Source organism: Dendropsophus ebraccatus, chromosome 14, assembly GCF_027789765.1.
Source record: "Dendropsophus ebraccatus isolate aDenEbr1 chromosome 14, aDenEbr1.pat, whole genome shotgun sequence".
Taxonomy (NCBI): Eukaryota; Metazoa; Chordata; class Amphibia; order Anura; family Hylidae; genus Dendropsophus; species Dendropsophus ebraccatus.
The window spans coordinates 54,077,417-54,093,488 of NC_091467.1; the positions used below are offsets into that span (position 1 = coordinate 54,077,417).

Here is a 16,072-nt window from a genome sequence, read left to right on the forward strand (position 1 = left end):
GAGCAAAAGAATGAAGAAGGAAACAAGCCGGCTGCACCTGAAACTACTGTTTTGCAAGAAACATCCCTCGAGTGTGTTGTGCGCAGGTGGACCGACCCCGAAAAATTAGCCCGAGTGTGGCTACGAAAAGTTTGTTTGTCCAAGACTTGCTGGCCTCTGTTGCCATGGCAACCAACTGGCAGAGTTGTTTACAACTTGGCTGCCGGGCCAGTGCTGGTGATGTCATCGCGGGACGTGATGTCATCAAGGCTTTGCTGCTATACACAGCTGCCAGCACAACAAGCAGCTCAGTTGCAGCCGGTCAAGCGACCGAGCAGGTAGGTGGAAAGGTAGGTGCAGTTTATTAAACCGTTTCCTTTGGATTTGATTTCCTGGTGGCCGGCCGATGTATCCTGCTGATGCTGCCTGCCTACGGCTCCAGCTGGGAGAATTCACCCTCCATGTTCTTTGATAGATAGATTAGATACATTAGATAGAATAGATAGGATAGATAGGATAGATTAGATAGATAGATAGATAGATAGATAGGTAGGTAGGTAGGTAGGTACTAATAATAAGCTAGCCAGCTAGGCAGCCAGCCACAGAGACAGCCAGCCAGCTACAGAGACAGCCAGCCAAAGAGCTAGCTGCATGTCATGTATGCCAGACAGAGACGGAGACAGAGACAGAGACGTGTATGTCTGCCATCCATCAGGTGGAAGCAGACGCAGTGTGATTGGGGGGTGGAGCTATTCAGATTTGAGAGCAGAAAGGAAGACAGAGGCAGTGCTAGGCAATAGGAGATGCAGTGTGAAAGCACGTCCGGTCCGCCATCTGAGAGGGTGGAGCGCATAATAGGGTATGTATGTCTGGCTTCGCCTTAACAAGAAGGACGTGGTGTCCGAGAAGGGGAGTTTTCGGGAAACCGTTGTGGCCATCGCTTCTCGGCCTTTTGGCTAAGATCAAGTGTAGTATCTGTTCTTATCAGTTTAATATCTGATACGTCCCCTATCTGGGGACCATATATTAAATGGATTTTTAGAACAGGGAGATGGAAAAAGAGCTTGCTCTGTCCTCTCCAGGCATTGACCTGGTATTGCAGTGCCTCCAGGTTCAGTGCACCCCCTAATGAGTTTGCAAAAAACAGAGCAAAAGAATGAAGAAGGAAACAAGCCGGCTGCACCTGAAACTACTGTTTTGCAAGAAACATCCCTCGAGTGTGTTGTGCGCAGGTGGACCGACCCCGAAAAATTAGCCCGAGTGTGGCTACGAAAAGTTTGTTTGTCCAAGACTTGCTGGCCTCTGTTGCCATGGCAACCAACTGGCAGAGTTGTTTACAACTTGGCTGCCGGGCCAGTGCTGGTGATGTCATCGCGGGACGTGATGTCATCAAGGCTTTGCTGCTATACACAGCTGCCAGCACAACAAGCAGCTCAGTTGCAGCCGGTCAAGCGACCGAGCAGGTAGGTGGAAAGGTAGGTGCAGTTTATTAAACCGTTTCCTTTGGATTTGATTTCCTGGTGGCCGGCCGATGTATCCTGCTGATGCTGCCTGCCTACGGCTCCAGCTGGGAGAATTCACCCTCCATGTTCTTTGATAGATAGATTAGATACATTAGATAGAATAGATAGGATAGATAGGATAGATTAGATAGATAGATAGATAGATAGATAGATAGATAGATAGATAGATAGATAGATAGATAGATAGATAGGTAGGTAGGTAGGTACTAATAATAAGCTAGCCAGCTAGGCAGCCAGCCACAGAGACAGCCAGCCAGCTACAGAGACAGCCAGCCAAAGAGCTAGCTGCATGTCATGTATGCCAGACAGAGACGGAGACAGAGACAGAGACGTGTATGTCTGCCATCCATCAGGTGGAAGCAGACGCAGTGTGATTGGGGGGTGGAGCTATTCAGATTTGAGAGCAGAAAGGAAGACAGAGGCAGTGCTAGGCAATAGGAGATGCAGTGTGAAAGCACGTCCGGTCCGCCATCTGAGAGGGTGGAGCGCATAATAGGGTATGTATGTCTGGCTTCGCCTTAACAAGAAGGACGTGGTGTCCGAGAAGGGGAGTTTTCGGGAAACCGTTGTGGCCATCGCTTCTCGGCCTTTTGGCTAAGATCAAGTGTAGTATCTGTTCTTATCAGTTTAATATCTGATACGTCCCCTATCTGGGGACCATATATTAAATGGATTTTTAGAACAGGGAGATGGAAAAAGAGCTTGCTCTGTCCTCTCCAGGCATTGACCTGGTATTGCAGTGCCTCCAGGTTCAGTGCACCCCCTAATGAGTTTGCAAAAAACAGAGCAAAAGAATGAAGAAGGAAACAAGCCGGCTGCACCTGAAACTACTGTTTTGCAAGAAACATCCCTCGAGTGTGTTGTGCGCAGGTGGACCGACCCCGAAAAATTAGCCCGAGTGTGGCTACGAAAAGTTTGTTTGTCCAAGACTTGCTGGCCTCTGTTGCCATGGCAACCAACTGGCAGAGTTGTTTACAACTTGGCTGCCGGGCCAGTGCTGGTGATGTCATCGCGGGACGTGATGTCATCAAGGCTTTGCTGCTATACACAGCTGCCAGCACAACAAGCAGCTCAGTTGCAGCCGGTCAAGCGACCGAGCAGGTAGGTGGAAAGGTAGGTGCAGTTTATTAAACCGTTTCCTTTGGATTTGATTTCCTGGTGGCCGGCCGATGTATCCTGCTGATGCTGCCTGCCTACGGCTCCAGCTGGGAGAATTCACCCTCCATGTTCTTTGATAGATAGATTAGATACATTAGATAGAATAGATAGGATAGATAGGATAGATTAGATAGATAGATAGATAGATAGATAGATAGATAGATAGATAGATAGATAGGTAGGTAGGTAGGTAGGTACTAATAATAAGCTAGCCAGCTAGGCAGCCAGCCACAGAGACAGCCAGCCAGCTACAGAGACAGCCAGCCAAAGAGCTAGCTGCATGTCATGTATGCCAGACAGAGACGGAGACAGAGACAGAGACGTGTATGTCTGCCATCCATCAGGTGGAAGCAGACGCAGTGTGATTGGGGGGTGGAGCTATTCAGATTTGAGAGCAGAAAGGAAGACAGAGGCAGTGCTAGGCAATAGGAGATGCAGTGTGAAAGCACGTCCGGTCCGCCATCTGAGAGGGTGGAGCGCATAATAGGGTATGTATGTCTGGCTTCGCCTTAACAAGAAGGACGTGGTGTCCGAGAAGGGGAGTTTTCGGGAAACCGTTGTGGCCATCGCTTCTCGGCCTTTTGGCTAAGATCAAGTGTAGTATCTGTTCTTATCAGTTTAATATCTGATACGTCCCCTATCTGGGGACCATATATTAAATGGATTTTTAGAACAGGGAGATGGAAAAAGAGCTTGCTCTGTCCTCTCCAGGCATTGACCTGGTATTGCAGTGCCTCCAGGTTCAGTGCACCCCCTAATGAGTTTGCAAAAAACAGAGCAAAAGAATGAAGAAGGAAACAAGCCGGCTGCACCTGAAACTACTGTTTTGCAAGAAACATCCCTCGAGTGTGTTGTGCGCAGGTGGACCGACCCCGAAAAATTAGCCCGAGTGTGGCTACGAAAAGTTTGTTTGTCCAAGACTTGCTGGCCTCTGTTGCCATGGCAACCAACTGGCAGAGTTGTTTACAACTTGGCTGCCGGGCCAGTGCTGGTGATGTCATCGCGGGACGTGATGTCATCAAGGCTTTGCTGCTATACACAGCTGCCAGCACAACAAGCAGCTCAGTTGCAGCCGGTCAAGCGACCGAGCAGGTAGGTGGAAAGGTAGGTGCAGTTTATTAAACCGTTTCCTTTGGATTTGATTTCCTGGTGGCCGGCCGATGTATCCTGCTGATGCTGCCTGCCTACGGCTCCAGCTGGGAGAATTCACCCTCCATGTTCTTTGATAGATAGATTAGATACATTAGATAGAATAGATAGGATAGATAGGATAGATTAGATAGATAGATAGATAGATAGATAGATAGATAGATAGATAGATAGGTAGGTAGGTAGGTAGGTACTAATAATAAGCTAGCCAGCTAGGCAGCCAGCCACAGAGACAGCCAGCCAGCTACAGAGACAGCCAGCCAAAGAGCTAGCTGCATGTCATGTATGCCAGACAGAGACGGAGACAGAGACAGAGACGTGTATGTCTGCCATCCATCAGGTGGAAGCAGACGCAGTGTGATTGGGGGGTGGAGCTATTCAGATTTGAGAGCAGAAAGGAAGACAGAGGCAGTGCTAGGCAATAGGAGATGCAGTGTGAAAGCACGTCCGGTCCGCCATCTGAGAGGGTGGAGCGCATAATAGGGTATGTATGTCTGGCTTCGCCTTAACAAGAAGGACGTGGTGTCCGAGAAGGGGAGTTTTCGGGAAACCGTTGTGGCCATCGCTTCTCGGCCTTTTGGCTAAGATCAAGTGTAGTATCTACAGGAGATCTGGTCAGAAGGTGCCTGGGGTACCCGACCTGTCGGCCTTGGAGGTTTACCTCCTTGCTGCTATTGGCAGGCGGCTTAGTCCCCAGGCAACGGGAAGCGATCACACCTACCTGCATCCGCAGGGGAGGTGCATCGTGGGTTGTTTTGTTCATTGGAGTTTTCTTGGAAGATGGAAGCGACCAACGAAGATGGAACGATGCCAGAAGAAGTTCCAGCTTACGCAAGAATCAGAAATGGAATACGATTTACGTTGAAGGACCCTAGGAAAAAGGAGTTGGGCCTGGACTTTTTGGTGGAGGAGGTTTTCTTCAGATTGCTGGGTCTGGAACGGAGCCAAATCTTGGCATGCTTGGAATTCCCGAGGCGAGGGATCTACGATTTGGTGTTGAGTTCGGAAGAGGATCACAGTTATCTTCTGGGTAAGATGGAGAGTGTTAGGAATGATGTTATTTTGAATGGAATTGACATTGCCTCTCATTTTCCGAGGAGAGAAAGACTGATAACAATAAGGATGTATAGCCCTTATGTGTTGGAAGAAGAAATTTCGGCTTTTCTGATGAAGTATTGCGAAGAAGTCGCTGCAAAGGGTAAGGTCCTGAATCGCTTTGGTTTATGGACTATGAAGTGGAGATTCCTAGTAAAGTTCAAAGTATTGGGAAACGATATACTATGTGTTCCTCCAGCAAGATTCAAGATTGGGTCTGTTAATGGGGACTTGTTTTTCTCGGGAATGGAGAGTTTTTGCAGAAATTGTAAACAATATGGTCATGTAAAGGATCACTGCACAGTCTCCTTTTGTCCCAAGTGCCAAGGAGAAGGACATTCTGCTGAGTCATGTGATCAGAAGAAAACATGCCACCTATGTGGAAGCGTAGAACATTTATACGCGGCTTGTCCTACTAAAAAGAAAGGTGTGAGAGAAAAAGAAGACAGGCTGGAAGCCACTGGAAGCACTGGTGATTCCCCGCAAGGGAAGAAAAGTAAGAAAGAGACGGAGGGTGCAAGTGGAGGTAAGTCCCCCCAACAGGAGGAGGAAATGGATATTTCTGTTAGAAGAATACCAAAAGTAAGGGAGAAGGTCCCAAGAGATTTTGGAAGCATGCCCGGAGAGGTAGAGCTGAGGAAAAAGTTGGGAAGGTCTCCTACAGAAGAGGAACGGAGAGACTATGGGCTAATTTCACAGGAATCCTGGGATCATATAGACTCTATAGATAGGAAATTTCCATTGGATAAGTTATATAACAAAGTGGCTTCGCATTGGGAGAAGCAGGGGGATAGGTTTTTCGAAACCTATAAGGTGCCCCCGGATATTGTTAAAAGTATAATAGAGTCTGGATCAAGAACAAGGATTGTGTTACATTTAATGTCCTTCTTTGCCTTTAAAGGAGGTATGAGAGTCTGAGACTATGAAAGTAAGTTTATCTTTTCTTTATTTATTATAGACATGTTTTTGTTAGTGCACGTTGTTATAGATTTATAGTTTTGTTGACTTTTGTGTGGAATGACCATGATGATGAGTTGGTTGGAGTATTAAAGAAGGTATGAGCAGTTTTCTGTTTATATCGTTTTTAACCATTCTGAATGGTTTTAAAAAAAAAAATAAAAAAAAAAAAAAAAAAAAAAAAAAAAAAAAAAAAAATCTGTTCTTATCAGTTTAATATCTGATACGTCCCCTATCTGGGGACCATATATTAAATGGATTTTTAGAACAGGGAGATGGAAAAAGAGCTTGCTCTGTCCTCTCCAGGCATTGACCTGGTATTGCAGTGCCTCCAGGTTCAGTGCACCCCCTAATGAGTTTGCAAAAAACAGAGCAAAAGAATGAAGAAGGAAACAAGCCGGCTGCACCTGAAACTACTGTTTTGCAAGAAACATCCCTCGAGTGTGTTGTGCGCAGGTGGACCGACCCCGAAAAATTAGCCCGAGTGTGGCTACGAAAAGTTTGTTTGTCCAAGACTTGCTGGCCTCTGTTGCCATGGCAACCAACTGGCAGAGTTGTTTACAACTTGGCTGCCGGGCCAGTGCTGGTGATGTCATCGCGGGACGTGATGTCATCAAGGCTTTGCTGCTATACACAGCTGCCAGCACAACAAGCAGCTCAGTTGCAGCCGGTCAAGCGACCGAGCAGGTAGGTGGAAAGGTAGGTGCAGTTTATTAAACCGTTTCCTTTGGATTTGATTTCCTGGTGGCCGGCCGATGTATCCTGCTGATGCTGCCTGCCTACGGCTCCAGCTGGGAGAATTCACCCTCCATGTTCTTTGATAGATAGATTAGATACATTAGATAGAATAGATAGGATAGATAGGATAGATTAGATAGATAGATAGATAGATAGATAGATAGATAGATAGATAGGTAGGTAGGTAGGTAGGTAGGTAGGTACTAATAATAAGCTAGCCAGCTAGGCAGCCAGCCACAGAGACAGCCAGCCAGCTACAGAGACAGCCAGCCAAAGAGCTAGCTGCATGTCATGTATGCCAGACAGAGACGGAGACAGAGACAGAGACGTGTATGTCTGCCATCCATCAGGTGGAAGCAGACGCAGTGTGATTGGGGGGTGGAGCTATTCAGATTTGAGAGCAGAAAGGAAGACAGAGGCAGTGCTAGGCAATAGGAGATGCAGTGTGAAAGCACGTCCGGTCCGCCATCTGAGAGGGTGGAGCGCATAATAGGGTATGTATGTCTGGCTTCGCCTTAACAAGAAGGACGTGGTGTCCGAGAAGGGGAGTTTTCGGGAAACCGTTGTGGCCATCGCTTCTCGGCCTTTTGGCTAAGATCAAGTGTAGTATCTGTTCTTATCAGTTTAATATCTGATACGTCCCCTATCTGGGGACCATATATTAAATGGATTTTTAGAACAGGGAGATGGAAAAAGAGCTTGCTCTGTCCTCTCCAGGCATTGACCTGGTATTGCAGTGCCTCCAGGTTCAGTGCACCCCCTAATGAGTTTGCAAAAAACAGAGCAAAAGAATGAAGAAGGAAACAAGCCGGCTGCACCTGAAACTACTGTTTTGCAAGAAACATCCCTCGAGTGTGTTGTGCGCAGGTGGACCGACCCCGAAAAATTAGCCCGAGTGTGGCTACGAAAAGTTTGTTTGTCCAAGACTTGCTGGCCTCTGTTGCCATGGCAACCAACTGGCAGAGTTGTTTACAACTTGGCTGCCGGGCCAGTGCTGGTGATGTCATCGCGGGACGTGATGTCATCAAGGCTTTGCTGCTATACACAGCTGCCAGCACAACAAGCAGCTCAGTTGCAGCCGGTCAAGCGACCGAGCAGGTAGGTGGAAAGGTAGGTGCAGTTTATTAAACCGTTTCCTTTGGATTTGATTTCCTGGTGGCCGGCCGATGTATCCTGCTGATGCTGCCTGCCTACGGCTCCAGCTGGGAGAATTCACCCTCCATGTTCTTTGATAGATAGATTAGATACATTAGATAGAATAGATAGGATAGATAGGATAGATTAGATAGATAGATAGATAGATAGATAGATAGATAGATAGATAGGTAGGTAGGTAGGTAGGTAGGTACTAATAATAAGCTAGCCAGCTAGGCAGCCAGCCACAGAGACAGCCAGCCAGCTACAGAGACAGCCAGCCAAAGAGCTAGCTGCATGTCATGTATGCCAGACAGAGACGGAGACAGAGACAGAGACGTGTATGTCTGCCATCCATCAGGTGGAAGCAGACGCAGTGTGATTGGGGGGTGGAGCTATTCAGATTTGAGAGCAGAAAGGAAGACAGAGGCAGTGCTAGGCAATAGGAGATGCAGTGTGAAAGCACGTCCGGTCCGCCATCTGAGAGGGTGGAGCGCATAATAGGGTATGTATGTCTGGCTTCGCCTTAACAAGAAGGACGTGGTGTCCGAGAAGGGGAGTTTTCGGGAAACCGTTGTGGCCATCGCTTCTCGGCCTTTTGGCTAAGATCAAGTGTAGTTTCTACAGGAGATCTGGTCAGAAGGTGTCTGGGGTACCCGTCCTGTCGGCCTTGGAGGATTGTCTCCTTGCTGCTATAGGCAGGCGGCTTAGTCCCCAGACAACGGGTTGCGATCGCCTCCTGCGATCTTCGGATCAAGGGAGGGCGGAACGGAGCGGAGCGGAGCGGAGCGGAGCAATTTTTGAACCATGGATGCGGATCCTGGTTCAGTACCGGCCTATGCCCGGATAAAGAATACTGTGCGTGTCATTCTCACAGGCGATACGGCAGATACTCGAGGTCTCAAATTCGTGGTAGAGGACGTGCTCATGGGTGTTTTTAACATCCAGAAACGAGAGATTTTGGCGATCCAGGATTACCCCAAGCGGAGGATTTACGACGTATCATTTACTGAAACGGGAATTTTTCGTGACTTTGTTTTAAGTATTCCCGAGAAGGAACATCCGAAGCTTGAGGGGGTCCGGATCATTGAGCACGTCCTCGACATTACCAAACTCGTGGTGATTAAGATGTATTCCCCTTTCGCTAGTCTAAAAGACGTGGAAGCCTTCCTGGCAGCCTACTTTAAAAGCGTGAAGTGTCAGGGGAAGATTATGAACGAGTTTGGCATTTGGACCTCAAAATGGCGGTTTTTAGTTACGTGCATTAATGACCCCAACTTCGTAGGGGGAGTGAAATTACCACCAGCACGTTTTAAATTAAATAACATGTGTGGCGACCTCTACTTTGCGGGAATGCCTGACTTCTGCAGGGCATGTCACAAATATGGGCACACAAGAGAAAATTGTGACAGCACATGTAAGAAATGTGGCAGCACCGAACATGAGACACAAGAATGCCGTCAGGGTGCTAGGTGCAACTTTTGCCACAATCTCGGTCACATATACGTAAATTGTCCCCACAGACCGAGAAAGACGGAGCAGCCAGGGCAACCCAAACCCAGACCGGGACACCAGCCTAGGCAACCGGAGACCCAGAGTGTCCCCCCACAAGAGCTGGAAAAAGGAGATGGGATGGACGTATCCGTGACCCCCCTTGAGAGACCATCAGAAGACCCAAAAGCACAGAGGATGGGGAAAAGGAGAGCTGGTGGCCGGAAGGAGGCCCCTCCCCAGGAGACTGGGGGGGAAGGTGTGCCGACTGGCGCCGGCTCTCTGGCCCAACAGCCTGCGGTAGAGGCTGTGCCAGAGTGCGAGGACCCCGGGGGCGAGGCCGCAGTAAAGAGGCGAAAGGGCTCCGGGTCCCGGCTCTACTCGGAGGTGGTGCAGGAGGAGCCGATGGAAGTACTCATGGCAGTGGGGAAACCACGTGACGCTCCTCCAAAGGCCCCTTCCCGGGGTACCCCGCCCCCTCTCTGCCAGGAGGGGGTTTCAGGGGTCACCATCTCTGAGATCCCAGAAACCATTCTGAGCGAACATCCTACCTCTGCAGAGGGAATGGTGGAAGGGATTGAGTCGGGAGCCCAGCAAGCGGTACTGCCTGTGTGTTCAGTTTGGGGTGACACTCTGGTCCCTACTGTGCTATCGGGGGGTCACTTGAGCGATGGAAGTTCATCCCCGGCATCCTCCATGTGTACAGTTGAGTCGGATGTGGGGGGATATGAGAGTTCGAGTGGGGTCTCTGGGGTAGCCGGAGAGTTGTAAGTTCAGCCACAGGATTGTCATCTTTTACTCTCTCCAATGGCTGAGTTGTCCGGTCTCTCCCTTAATGTAAGGAGCGTACAGTCGAAGGTGAGAAGGGTTGCCCTTTTTAATTACTTGACGGTTTTTGCTGCTTCCGTCTTCTTCCTGCAGGAGTGCAGCATCCCGCATTGCTTGACGTATAAGAAATATGAAGACGACTGGGTGCACGGTCCGTCAATCTGGTCTGGATCTAACGAATCCAGATCAGCAGGGGTCGCCATACTTTTTAAAGGGAACGTTTTAATTGATACTTTTAATGAAATTTTACCAGGCAGAATTTTACTTGTAAAAGCTTTTATCAATGGTATTAAATGGCAGTTTTTAAATTTTTATGGTTCTCCGGATAAAAACGAAAGAGCTAGGATGCTAGAAGTTTTACCTCTTTTTATTAATGATTCTGACCCTCTTGTTTTAGCAGGTGATTTTAACTGTATTTTAAAGGGGGAACGCCGGCTTTCAACATCAGTGAGTAGAAACTATGATAAGACGTCTTCTATGCTTAAAAATATTGTTTTAGATTTTAAACTCACTGATGTTTTTAAGAAATGTAATACGAATGTACCAGAGGAAGCCGGCGTTACATGGGGTAACGCTAACTGTAAATCTAGAATTGATTTTATTTTCTGCTCTTATCAAGTACTGCCTTTTAAATGTGATCTTTTTACGAATATCTTTTCAGATCACAAACTATTGTTTTTTAAAGCGAAAAGCGATTTTAACAGGAGAACTGGTAAGAATGCCTGGAAATTAAACGTGTCCCTTTTAGAAGATCCGCAGGTTTTATCTGATTTTATCACTTTTTATAAGGATTGCAGGCGAGTAAGAAATCCCAACATTCCCATCAGTGCCTGGTGGGAAAAAATGAAATTAAACATAAAAGATTTTTTTATAAAGGTTGGGATTTCGAAAGCTAAGGAGAAACGTGCCTTTTTTAACCTTTTAAATACTCGTCTGCAAACCCTGTACAAATTTAGAGATCACGGTATTGAAGTAGAAAAAGAAATTATTGACATAAGAAAAGAGATCTCTCAGTGCCTGGAGCAGAAAGGGAAAGAGTTAATATTCCGTTCAAAAATAAAACACCTAGAAGAGAACGAGACCTGCTCCAGGTACTTTTTTAAGAAAATCACGGAAAAGAAAGTTTTAATTGATAACATTGATGGTGAAAACGATGTACAGGGGATTTTAAAAAAAGTGTATGACTTTTATGCGGATCTTTTTAATACAAAAAACATTGATGAATGTTTTTTAAATGACTCATTGAAGGAGATCACCAATGTTTTAGACCCTGTCTCCCAGTCTTTTTTATTACAGGATATCACGGAGCAGGAGGTTTTAGAGACGGTTAAAAGTTTTAAGACAGGTAAGGTACCTGGCCCCGACGGTATACCCATAGAATTTTATGTGACTTTTTATGGGATTTTAAAGGATGACCTTTTTAATCTTTTAACAGAAGTTTTTAAGTCCAAAGCTCTCCCGGGGTCGTGGAAGAAGGGTGATGTCTCCCTCCTCTTCAAGAAGGGAGACAGGTCGAGTCTGAGGAATTGGAGACCAATCACCCTTCTGAATTGTGATTATAAGATCATGGCCAAATTATGTGCAAACCGTCTGAAGGCCATGATCGACAAGATAGTGCATTCCAATCAGGTCTGTGGGGTACCCGGGAGAAGCATCTGGGACAATCTCAACCTTATTAAGGATGTGATAAGCGATACCCAGTCAAGGAAAGGACAACTTGCCGTTTTATCGATAGACTTTGAGAAGGCATTCGACAGGGTATCGCATTTTTATCTTTTTAGGGTTTTAGAGAAAATGGGTATACCCGAGGGTTTTTTATTGTCTCTTAAAGCATTTTATCAAGACTGTACAAGTAAAGTTTTAGTAAATGGTTTTAAGACACGGAACATTTTTTTAAAATCCGGAGTGAAGCAGGGGTGTCCCTTGTCCCCACTGCTTTTTATTTGTGCCCTAGAGCCTCTAATGTGTGCCATACGAAAGGACAAACAGATACACGGAGTCCCCCTGCCGGGAGGGGGGGGGCTCGAGGCTAAGGCAGTGGGGTACATGGACGATGTCACGGTGCTTTGCAGGGACGCCCCATCGCTTCAAAAAACCTTGAAACAGATCCAGTATTTTTCTTGTGCCTCCGGTTTTAAAGTCAATTTTAACAAAAGCAGTATTTTAAACATAAATGGAATGGTTTTAATTGACATTCCTGTTCCGGTGTCCGAATCTGTACAGATTTTAGGTGTCTCCTTTAATGAGTCAAACAATGGTTTTAGTAGTTGGGACTTGGTGGCACAAAAAGTAAACCAGAAGCTATGTATGTGGAACATGAGAAAACTGACAATGGAGGGGAGGGTTTTAATTACCAAGATGGTGATTTTACCTATTTTATTATATTTAAGTATGGTGTTTCCCCCTCCAGAAGTTGTTCTTAAAAAAATAACCAAAGCCTGTTTTACTTTTTTATGGAGCTCTAGGATGGAAAAATTAAAAAGAGAGATTGTAAGTAAACCAAAGAAGATGGGTGGTAAGGACTTTCCTGATTTTAAAGCCTTCCTTTTAATCAAGTTTTTTAGTATGTGTCTTAACTCCCTGTCCAAAGAAAACTACTGGTCTTATTTTGTTCGTTTTAACACTGGGTATTTTATGAGGAGAAACGGGTGGTTTTCCACCATTTTAACTTCCCCATACGCTTTTAATCTACCCAAACATTATAAGGTTTTAGAGACAACAGTTAGTTTTTATGGTTTTAAAGGGAAAAGCGCTCAAAACTTGTCAAATAGTAAGAAGATTTTAAAAACTGTAAAGGAAAGTGGTTTTATTGCTCCTATTAAAAATTTTAATGAAGAAAAATGTAAGAAAATATGGGAAATGGCCAATGCTAATTATATTTTTAATCCACAGAAGGACCTGGCCTGGAGCTGCATCCACGAGTGTCTTCCATGCCGGGCATTCCAGCACCGAAGAGGTTTAACCAACTCAGCGATCTGTCCGAGGGGAGGCTGCCAGGAAGCAGAGACCGTGCACCATCTGTTTTGGACTTGTTTTTACACGCAACACGTATGGACTAAAATATCCCCTCTGATAAAAAGAATTACTGAAATAAAAGAACTGAATCACGCTGCTGTCTTTTATGGTTGCTTGGAATGCCCAACAAGGACTCAAGAAATCATGGCATGGAAGACTATAAACTGTGTGAAGGCAGCTCTGTGGAAGGCCAGGAACATTTTATTATATAAACATGAGATTTTATCTGTGAAGGACATTTTAGCCATCTGTTTTAATGAAATGTATTACTATTTTTTACTGGACAGAAAACATTTCCCTGTTTTAGCGAGAAAATGGTTTTTAAGTGAATGGAGCGCTATTATATAAGTCCACCAAGTCCCTTTTAACGTGAATGATGTGATTTTATGCAAAACAATGTATTTTATTGGAAAAATTGTATTTTATTGAGAAAATTGTATTTATGCTTTTTTATCCTTGTAAAATATTTTGTTTTGTAATATCTTGTTGACCTAAATAAAGAAGGCCCCCATCTTAAGGGGTAGCCAACTTAAAAAAAAAAAAAAATCTGTTCTTATCAGTTTAATATCTGATACGTCCCCTATCTGGGGACCATATATTAAATGGATTTTTAGAACAGGGAGATGGAAAAAGAGCTTGCTCTGTCCTCTCCAGGCATTGACCTGGTATTGCAGTGCCTCCAGGTTCAGTGCACCCCCTAATGAGTTTGCAAAAAACAGAGCAAAAGAATGAAGAAGGAAACAAGCCGGCTGCACCTGAAACTACTGTTTTGCAAGAAACATCCCTCGAGTGTGTTGTGCGCAGGTGGACCGACCCCGAAAAATTAGCCCGAGTGTGGCTACGAAAAGTTTGTTTGTCCAAGACTTGCTGGCCTCTGTTGCCATGGCAACCAACTGGCAGAGTTGTTTACAACTTGGCTGCCGGGCCAGTGCTGGTGATGTCATCGCGGGACGTGATGTCATCAAGGCTTTGCTGCTATACACAGCTGCCAGCACAACAAGCAGCTCAGTTGCAGCCGGTCAAGCGACCGAGCAGGTAGGTGGAAAGGTAGGTGCAGTTTATTAAACCGTTTCCTTTGGATTTGATTTCCTGGTGGCCGGCCGATGTATCCTGCTGATGCTGCCTGCCTACGGCTCCAGCTGGGAGAATTCACCCTCCATGTTCTTTGATAGATAGATTAGATACATTAGATAGAATAGATAGGATAGATAGGATAGATTAGATAGATAGATAGATAGATAGATAGATAGATAGATAGATAGATAGGTAGGTAGGTAGGTACTAATAATAAGCTAGCCAGCTAGGCAGCCAGCCACAGAGACAGCCAGCCAGCTACAGAGACAGCCAGCCAAAGAGCTAGCTGCATGTCATGTATGCCAGACAGAGACGGAGACAGAGACAGAGACGTGTATGTCTGCCATCCATCAGGTGGAAGCAGACGCAGTGTGATTGGGGGGTGGAGCTATTCAGATTTGAGAGCAGAAAGGAAGACAGAGGCAGTGCTAGGCAATAGGAGATGCAGTGTGAAAGCACGTCCGGTCCGCCATCTGAGAGGGTGGAGCGCATAATAGGGTATGTATGTCTGGCTTCGCCTTAACAAGAAGGACGTGGTGTCCGAGAAGGGGAGTTTTCGGGAAACCGTTGTGGCCATCGCTTCTCGGCCTTTTGGCTAAGATCAAGTGTAGTATCTGTTCTTATCAGTTTAATATCTGATACGTCCCCTATCTGGGGACCATATATTAAATGGATTTTTAGAACAGGGAGATGGAAAAAGAGCTTGCTCTGTCCTCTCCAGGCATTGACCTGGTATTGCAGTGCCTCCAGGTTCAGTGCACCCCCTAATGAGTTTGCAAAAAACAGAGCAAAAGAATGAAGAAGGAAACAAGCCGGCTGCACCTGAAACTACTGTTTTGCAAGAAACATCCCTCGAGTGTGTTGTGCGCAGGTGGACCGACCCCGAAAAATTAGCCCGAGTGTGGCTACGAAAAGTTTGTTTGTCCAAGACTTGCTGGCCTCTGTTGCCATGGCAACCAACTGGCAGAGTTGTTTACAACTTGGCTGCCGGGCCAGTGCTGGTGATGTCATCGCGGGACGTGATGTCATCAAGGCTTTGCTGCTATACACAGCTGCCAGCACAACAAGCAGCTCAGTTGCAGCCGGTCAAGCGACCGAGCAGGTAGGTGGAAAGGTAGGTGCAGTTTATTAAACCGTTTCCTTTGGATTTGATTTCCTGGTGGCCGGCCGATGTATCCTGCTGATGCTGCCTGCCTACGGCTCCAGCTGGGAGAATTCACCCTCCATGTTCTTTGATAGATAGATTAGATACATTAGATAGAATAGATAGGATAGATAGGATAGATTAGATAGATAGATAGATAGATAGATAGATAGATAGATAGATAGATAGGTAGGTAGGTAGGTAGGTACTAATAATAAGCTAGCCAGCTAGGCAGCCAGCCACAGAGACAGCCAGCCAGCTACAGAGACAGCCAGCCAAAGAGCTAGCTGCATGTCATGTATGCCAGACAGAGACGGAGACAGAGACAGAGACGTGTATGTCTGCCATCCATCAGGTGGAAGCAGACGCAGTGTGATTGGGGGGTGGAGCTATTCAGATTTGAGAGCAGAAAGGAAGACAGAGGCAGTGCTAGGCAATAGGAGATGCAGTGTGAAAGCACGTCCGGTCCGCCATCTGAGAGGGTGGAGCGCATAATAGGGTATGTATGTCTGGCTTCGCCTTAACAAGAAGGACGTGGTGTCCGAGAAGGGGAGTTTTCGGGAAACCGTTGTGGCCATCGCTTCTCGGCCTTTTGGCTAAGATCAAGTGTAGTATCTGTTCTTATCAGTTTAATATCTGATACGTCCCCTATCTGGGGACCATATATTAAATGGATTTTTAGAACAGGGAGATGGAAAAAGAGCTTGCTCTGTCCTCTCCAGGCATTGACCTGGTATTGCAGTGCCTCCAGGTTCAGTGCACCCCCTAATGAGTTTGCAAAAAACAG

General features: G+C 46.1%; 6 non-coding genes and 3 pseudogenes across 6 annotated transcripts; all 9 read left to right on the forward strand.

Moving 5' to 3' along the window:
• Nucleotides 1-915: 915 nt before the first annotated feature.
• Nucleotides 916-1,106, forward strand: LOC138773277 (U2 spliceosomal RNA). The gene has a single exon (XR_011359985.1). It is a non-coding gene; the product is annotated as a U2 spliceosomal RNA (small nuclear RNA).
• Nucleotides 1,107-2,076: 970 nt separating this feature from the next.
• LOC138773278 (U2 spliceosomal RNA) lies at nucleotides 2,077-2,267 on the forward strand. The gene has a single exon (XR_011359986.1). It is a non-coding gene; the product is annotated as a U2 spliceosomal RNA (small nuclear RNA).
• A 958-nt stretch (nucleotides 2,268-3,225) lies between these two features.
• Nucleotides 3,226-3,416, forward strand: LOC138773279 (U2 spliceosomal RNA). Its single transcript, XR_011359987.1, has one exon. It is a non-coding gene; the product is annotated as a U2 spliceosomal RNA (small nuclear RNA).
• Nucleotides 3,417-4,370: 954 nt separating this feature from the next.
• Nucleotides 4,371-4,475, forward strand: LOC138773168 (U2 spliceosomal RNA; annotated as a pseudogene).
• Nucleotides 4,476-5,981: 1,506 nt separating this feature from the next.
• LOC138773620 (U2 spliceosomal RNA) lies at nucleotides 5,982-6,212 on the forward strand (annotated as a pseudogene).
• Nucleotides 6,213-7,170: 958 nt separating this feature from the next.
• Nucleotides 7,171-7,361, forward strand: LOC138773280 (U2 spliceosomal RNA). The gene has a single exon (XR_011359988.1). It is a non-coding gene; the product is annotated as a U2 spliceosomal RNA (small nuclear RNA).
• Nucleotides 7,362-13,545: 6,184 nt separating this feature from the next.
• On the forward strand, nucleotides 13,546-13,766 carry LOC138773583 (U2 spliceosomal RNA; annotated as a pseudogene).
• Nucleotides 13,767-14,716: 950 nt separating this feature from the next.
• On the forward strand, nucleotides 14,717-14,907 carry LOC138773281 (U2 spliceosomal RNA). Its single transcript, XR_011359989.1, has one exon. It is a non-coding gene; the product is annotated as a U2 spliceosomal RNA (small nuclear RNA).
• Nucleotides 14,908-15,861: 954 nt separating this feature from the next.
• LOC138773282 (U2 spliceosomal RNA) lies at nucleotides 15,862-16,052 on the forward strand. The gene has a single exon (XR_011359990.1). It is a non-coding gene; the product is annotated as a U2 spliceosomal RNA (small nuclear RNA).
• The last annotated feature ends 20 nt before the right edge of the window (nucleotides 16,053-16,072 follow it).